At 36.0% G+C, this 8,200-nt stretch overlaps 1 pseudogene; it reads right to left on the reverse strand.

Annotated features, from left to right (window-relative positions):
* Window positions 1–1,366: 1,366 nt before the first annotated feature.
* On the reverse strand, window positions 1,367–1,855 carry LOC129780302 (uncharacterized; annotated as a pseudogene).
* Between the last annotated feature and the right edge of the window lie 6,345 nt (window positions 1,856–8,200).

Consider the following 8,200-nt stretch of genomic DNA (forward strand, 5'->3'; position numbering starts at 1 on the left):
GAGTTAACGTTTGGGATCGCTGACTATGTATTTCTTAATTTTCAAATCAAGAATTAGTTCCCAAACATTGATGATAATGTGTTTAGCAAAAAAGCGAACCCACGTTTTTCGTAGTGACGATATCCCAAAGAAAGCTTCTCACATTTAGCACAAACAAGGTGCTGAAACAATAACGTTATATGAACGATTGCAATAGGTACAATAGAAATAGAAGACCACCGCCGATAGCTGGCGGTGCATTTATATTTCCAGATATTTACAATGCTCTGGGCAACACAGTTTTACCATATCATATCATGAAACACTTCATATAAAAACCGGTCAAATCGGAGTCACCAAAATCCCGAATACATATTGTAGGTGTTGCTGGTTTTTGTATACTACTGGATGGCAGTTTCATATTATCATTGGTGGGATTGATGAAGAAGGCATACGAACTGATTATCCGTTTAAGTATCATGCTGAGTGCGTGATTCACCCAAGAGGGATTTCCATATCGTGATGATAGCACGAAGGACCCTACCGTCCAAAGGCACTATGTGACGTTATATATGAGGTGGTCGAGAAGCATTGAGCACTTATTATACTGTTATTTTTTCCCAGCATACATGGTGCGGAACTACTGTGACGAGTTAGGTTAGCTAAGGAAACCCTGATTCAGGATTCTTGTTTCGCGAAATGGACAGGAATGCTCATCGGATGATTCGTGGCGTCGCAAACCCTGAACAAGCGAGACCTATGCGATTGATGGACACAAATGAATGGTTAACACACATGACACATAGGAACTTTTCTGTGCTGTTCCTCTGTACTCTATGATGCATCAGTTAAGATTTGAGTAAGTGTATATTGTGCTTTCACAACATATTTTTTTCTACAGTATAATATTCTAGCAACTACTGGCTTCCAGGAGTAGCACCAATAACGAACACTTCTGTTACACTGGGTAAGCAAAGTATTAAACAATTGAGTGGAAATATCAACTATGGATGGATGCGTTCAGTTTTCAATCATTGGTCCGAAAAAAGGTGTCAACTTGACTGGGTGGAGCTTACTGGAAAGTGTGACTCCGTCGACCACATTCAACGATCAAAGAGCTCATTTCGTTCTGATCACAAATGGTCTTCCCGGGAAGCGACGGAACATTACGATACATTTCCGCCATGATGACTACAATCATGACGGCCTTCCTACTGATACAACCGTTGGTACCACATTCTGGTAACATCATAAATAATCCAATAAACAAATTTCTCTCGTGAGCACACCTGCTACCATCTGTTGCTGTTATGAATATTTATGTAGCTTAATACACGTCAATTGCTTAGGAAATATTTTATTTTGATTGTGAACATATACAAAATCATTATTTCTCCATCTGCAATATCAACAGCGCCTCGTTTCTCATTGGACGATATGCTAAGTCCATCCTCGACAAAATCAATAGAAATTTCTTCTATTGGTCTCTTGCAACCTTGGTTCGGCAAGCATAGAATACAGTAAAGCTCCTAAAACGAGGTATTCGTTTAGCTATATCGTTACAAAATGAGAAGTACCTATTACCGGCTGCTGATATTTGGCACAGATTGGATGTATCTACCACATAAACTATCCTTTCCATCGTTTTGTTCAGATAATCTCGCCATATCGGAGCTAAGCAGTCACCGACTCCCCGTACTAGAAGAATTCCGCTTTCGAGTTGCTGTCGGTGGTTTAACGTGGATATCTTTTCATCGATCACTATTAGTGGATTCTCAACTTCTCTGCCCGATGAGTCCAGATCAACTCCAAGAGGTACAATTGAAATGATACCCATGATCAACTTCGCCACGGAAACGTAATGGATTCTCATCAATCATACCACTGTCAACAGAAGTTCATGATTAGAACAAGCACCATCGATGTGAACTCAAATCTATACTTACTGACACTTCTTGCAGATATGATTCCCAAATCCAACTTCCTTCTTCTTTCAGGTGCAGTCAAGACAGAGTGCACGATTTCGATACCGTAGAGAACCGGAATCAGCCAGCGGAATGTTGTATTGCTTACTAGTTAAACACTCCGGGTGCCAGTTAGCGGCCATCGCTATAATGACTCGATCGATCACGAAATCATTGCATTTGTTGCAGTATGGCGCAAACAAGATGTGGAGATACTTCTCACAGTAATTGTGTCCTCGTAGAGCTCGTAGAAGATTCCATTCTGGAACTGCCGGATACACTGAACACACATGTGAAGCAGCAAATACTCGTTCATTAAATGCGATTTTGCTTTTCCATGTATACTATTGGTACACGAAACATTTGGTGTGCCACAACTGAAATTGAAAGAAAGGAAAAACATCTGTCATCGATGTCGATAATGTAGTTTACCAAAATGAATCTAGCGAATCTAGTACACAGAAATACGGCCGTAAATGAGGATAGCTTTTTCTTTGACGACGTATCGTATCCGACGAATCAATATACGGATACGGCCGTAAATGAGAATAAGGATGCATGTCTTTTCATGCCTTGTAGCGTCAAATGAGCAAATACTGTCATCTGTCCCCCAATGCTTTAAAATGTTTGTATGGAAGCAGACATCTATTTATTTTTTATTTTTTCATCTTTTTTGGGATTGCACCAAAAAAAAAGTCCAAACGACGTCAACGGGAATCGAATCAAATCCGGCTGGAATGCAAGACTGTTTGACACGATCACGTTATCCACATAGCTAATGATGCTGTTGCGGAGAAGCGTGATACTATTACATCTCATTACAAATTGAAGTTGGAAAGCGTTTTCTGATTTTACTCCTAGAAAACACTTTCCAGCATAAAGAAGATCTATATCCTTCTCGGTCTGGGCCGTGACCAAGTAATGTGTGCTTATTTGAAACGTGTTAGTCAAATCATTTCATTTGATACCGATATTGAGGGGATTGCAAAAAGTATATAGTCGATCATTTAGTGACGGCGACCTTTTAGAATTTATGTTTCGTGTTCTCCAAGTCAAGTCATTCAGCCATTTTTTTTTTCGATGGTCAAATTGAATTTTTCAAGATCATGCAATACGCAGTTTTATAATGACAGTAGAATTAAATGTATGTTCCAAATTTCAGATCAATCAGTCAACAGGAACGGGGTCAATTCTATTAATGTGGGACAATCCTACAAAACACTCAAACATACATACAAACAGGCAAGCTGAATGGAACCATTAATAAGGAATTGTTTATTTGGAAAATGCGATCATCTTGTATTTGGATTTTTCATGGTCTACTGTGTTCTACCAGTCAAGCCCTTTCATTTATTACCCATATTGATGGGGTTGTGATATATTTGGCACCATCTTGTGTGGCGGCCATTTTGGGTTTACATTTTTCATAAATAACTGTGTTCTACTAGTCAACCCGTTTCATTTGATTCCCATATTGATGGGGTTCTGAGAAAATATGTAATGCGCCATTTTGTAGTGGCCGCCATCTTGGATTTTCATTTTTCATAAATAACTGTATTCTGCCTATCATTGTATCAAATTATTTTTATTCAATATGGAATTATTATACAAATTATTCAAAATTTACGAAAATCAAAAATAAAATACAGCGCGGACTCGATTATATACAGTTTCTGATTTCTTTTCACTGTATATAATCGAATCCTGTACATAATCGAGTCAAAAAAATATTATTTTCGTTCTTTTTTTTTGCATGTATTTTTTTGTTTTTTGAATATAAAAGAGGAATTTGATTTTTGATTCATCCCCTTAAAGTCAGAAAACACCTTTCTCACATGAAAAAAATAAATTTATCCAGATTCTCTCAGAAGGTGATAGATAATCATATTTGATGAAACAAATCCTTCTACGCATATGTATTTCAACAATGACAGAGTTATAGAACTTTTTTTTTGTTTCGGACTCTGTTGCCTCAAACTGGCTCCAGATTACAAAGTACGCTACAGAAGACCATTCTGTTGCGTTCATTTGATAGATGAGAAAATTTTGTACAGGATATAGTAGTGGAACATCTAAATTATTGAATATTAATAACATTTTGGAAGTGAAAAACATAAAAGTTAATAATTTTTAAAGTGTTATTATTAATTTCATCCTAAAAAATTATATTAAACTAGATTGTTTTCATCAATTAAATTATAGCTTTTTAACCACTCTACATTTTGTTCTAATTTCTATCGTTCTTAATTTGGCTGCAATCTCGATATAAACAATTCTTGGTGAAAATTCAAGTAAAATATTCAAAAATCACCATTTTTACCCCACTGTACATGTAATAGCCAGTTAAATTACACCTTAACATCGAAAGGTTACATTTATTATGGAAATAAGTCATATTTTAAGTTTATTTTTTTTTTCCAAACTGTAATCGAGTCCAAAATTGCATACAATCGAATCACATATAATCGAGTCCGACCTGTTCTTCGGATAATCGAGTCGAAAATTCCGGATATTCGAGTCTCCGGACAATCGAGTCCGACCCGTACTGTGTTGTAAACTAAAAATGAGATGAGAAAAATGATCGAAATGTTCGCCGATTTGAGAGAAAAAACGAAAGAGAGAGAGAGAGAGAGAGAGATAGAGAGAGAGGAAGAAAAAAAAAGGAAGAGACGAAAATTCTAACATTGCACAACTCATCAAAAAGGTGATTGATTGACTGAATACTTATCTCGCAGCTAAGCGAGAATTTCGATCGGATTTCAATTGAAGGCCAGAAATTTTTTCAATTTGTAATCGGAATTAGAAAATCTAGGAGTAAGATGTCGAAGAACAAATTATAGAGCATTTAGAGAATTCCGTTATGTCTTTGTCTGATTGGAACTGCTATACAGCCATTCCAGGCCAAACCTTTATAGTGGTTCTGAGATTTTTGAGAAAACTAGTGCTATTGTTCCTTATCGCAAAATATTGAAACCGGTATTTTTTATTTTCGATTAGCTGACCCGGCAAACTTCATCCCGCACAAAACTTATACAAAACTTAAACTTATCAATACCTTCAAACATTCACGTTTTTACTAAGCGCAAGTTCATGGGTCAAATCACAGAACTGTTCTTTGATTGATCTTCTAATCGACCCCGTTGAATTTACCCTTTACTTTAAAATTCCTAGTACTTCTACCAAAACTCATCATTATAATATCAGACTATTTTTTGACACAATTCTCGTTCAAGATTTTTCAACCACTTGCAAATAACACGTTTTCCGTTACATGCAATAAATGTTTTATACAGAAAATATGATAGAATAAAGACAGCCCTAAATCGGACAATTCCTTCCTCGAGCTTTGCTCTTATCAACATATTCGGCAATCCATTTTTATTGCTATAGATGGAAGCAGGGAAAGATATTTCGTTAGCGCAAACATCAAATGGACTAACAACGCTTGTCACAATGTAATTGTAGAACATAAGGGAATTTATTGTTCCGAATTTTCCCTTTTTCCTTCAGACTTTTCCGAAAATTTTCAATTGTCATGTTTGATTAGAATATTTTTGGTTGAAATATGTGTAACATTTTTATGGGACCCCCTCTTCATTCCAGAGAAGGGCGGGGTGTCATACCATCATAGAAACATCTCTTGTACCAAAAAACCCTCACATCCCAAATTGTGCTTGATGAGTTCGTCCCCCTTAGAGAGAGGGGAGGAGTGTATTCATCATAGAAATGTTTCGTGCCCCCTAAAACCTTCACTTGCCAAATTTGACCCCCTTTTTTGATAAATTCTCGAGTTATGCAGAAATTTGTGTTTCATTTCTATGACAAACCCCCCCCCCTTTTTTTTTTTAGAAAGAGTGTTGAACCAACTTAGAAATGTTTCTTGCCCTCTAGAACATCCACATGCCAAATTTGGATCCGTTTGCTTAATTAGTTCTTGAATTATGCAGAAATGTATGCTTCATTTGTATGGCAGTCTCCTACCTCCCCTCAGAGAGAGGGGAGGAGTTTCTTTTCACCATAGAAACGTTTCGTGTCCCCTAAAACCTTCGCATGCTAAATTTGGGTCCATTTACTTGATTAGTTTCAGTGTTAGAAATTAGTTTTTCATTTGTATGGCAGTTCCCCCTTGAAGAGAGGGATGGAGTGTCTGATCACCGTAAAAACATTTATTGCACCCTAAAACTTCCATATGCCTAATTTGGTTTCATTTGCTTGATTAATTCTCGAGCAATGCAGAAATTTGTGTTTCATTTGTATGGCAGCCCCCCCTCAGAGAGGGGGGGGGGGTCTCAAACTATCACGAGAAGCTTCCCCGGCCCCAAAAACCCCTACATACCAATTTTCATGTCGATCGGTTCAGTAGTTTTCGAGTCCATAACAATCAGACAGACAGACAGACAGAAATCCATTTTTATATAAATAGATTCAGATGATCGACATATCAAATTAAAGCCAATAAATCTTCTTTGAAAAATTACACAAAAAATGTTGGATTTCCATGTTCCTATATTCTGTCCAATTAGCTACAGCAAACAAAACATCTTAAATTTAGAAAATCATCAAAAACGATAATTTTTAAATATCTTAAGTAAACAAAACTCAGCTTTCAAGAAAAAATATAAAAGATATATACATTGGTCCCGAAACCATGTAAACTATAAAAATAAAACTAATACAAAATTACTAAAAATACAATCAATAATTACGAAAACAAAATTAAATTTTTTTGCAAGCATAAAATATTCCCTCCAAAGACTAAGCTAAAGACTAGCTAATTGGATATATTTATCATCTGAATCGGTTCCAAAGTTATGATATCTTTTTTTTTAATTGCATTTTCGCAGCAGCATCCCGAGTCACCTGAGTACTCTTCTTCAATTTCCACTTGACAAATGTTCAATATTTTTCGACTGTGCGACTCCATTGTCGTAGTTGTCATTGTCATGCCAAATTTGGCCAATACTTCACCGGACATTTGTGAGCCTTAACGATTTTTGGGCTGCTAAAATTGTACGATATAAATTTGGGAGTCTTATTTATGTAACAAAACCACAATTTGAGAGCGCCGGCAGAAAATTCTGTTTAAATTCGTTGAAAATGCAACAAGAGGAAAGGTTTTCAATGTAAACGTACTATTTAGGATCTACTGTGTAAGTTCATGCAGTTTTTTCAATAAAAACAAATGGTGATAAATTGAATTTACAAGGCAGTGCTTTTGGGGTTAACAGATCCTGGTAACTATATTGCCACTAATTTTTTCAACTGTTTCAATTGTTTTTTGTGTTATTCTTCATGTAAGGATTATGTTCTTTGAAGTTGGAGTCGATTCGTTGTCTGGTTTCCACGGCCTTGTCAAGGGTTAATAAACGAAAGAAGATATTTCTGCAGGCACTCTTCCCTATACATTATCGAGGCCACTATCGTGTTTGTGACGAGAACCTTGGTTATTGTCCACAGGTGCTATTTCCTTGCTAAATCAAGAACTTCCTGACACATTTATCAGTGAAAACGAACTCAAATTTCCTGGATACATCTCCTATGGCAGTGGTTTTGAAGAAAATTCAGGCCTGGGACCTATTCAAAATCTATCTCCACGTACGTACTTCGTCCTATTTCATCAAAATCGTATATGTCGTAGTCCGGGTTTACTTTAGTATGGAGGAAACATATTTGAAATGGTAAAGGTTATTTTCTTTTATAATTTTAACTTTCTGAGTGTTTATTCAACCCAATGCGAATTTTAATTGGACTAACAACACCTAATACTATATGTAGAGGATATGGGAAATTATTTTTTCCAATATTTCTTCACTTTTCCAATTTTTTTCGCCGTATAAACTTTTCTTGGGTGTAAATGAACACAACAAAACAGACAGCTCGAACTAAACGACCCGTTCTCGAGCGGGAACACACTTTGGTTTTTATTTATGAAAATTGGAATAAATCGTTTAATATATTAAGTCATTTTAACACAACTGCTACCATATACAATTTTATACTTACACTTGTGCTAAATTTTTCACAATACACGATTGGTCATTGATATTAAATTTCATGAAGCAACTAACATTAAAGTTCTAAATTAAGATTTCATTTGCTAGAATTAATCGTATCACTCAACTTACTTGCCATACAAAAATGCCACCGACTTGCATAAATTTTCAATGCATGTTTTCCAAACAATCTACTGTCAAAATATTTCAGATACGTCTACTACGATCGTTACTATCAAATGAACAGTGATTCCGGATTCCGAG

Source organism: Toxorhynchites rutilus, chromosome 3 (assembly GCF_029784135.1).
Source record: "Toxorhynchites rutilus septentrionalis strain SRP chromosome 3, ASM2978413v1, whole genome shotgun sequence".
Classification (NCBI taxonomy): Eukaryota; Metazoa; Arthropoda; class Insecta; order Diptera; family Culicidae; genus Toxorhynchites; species Toxorhynchites rutilus.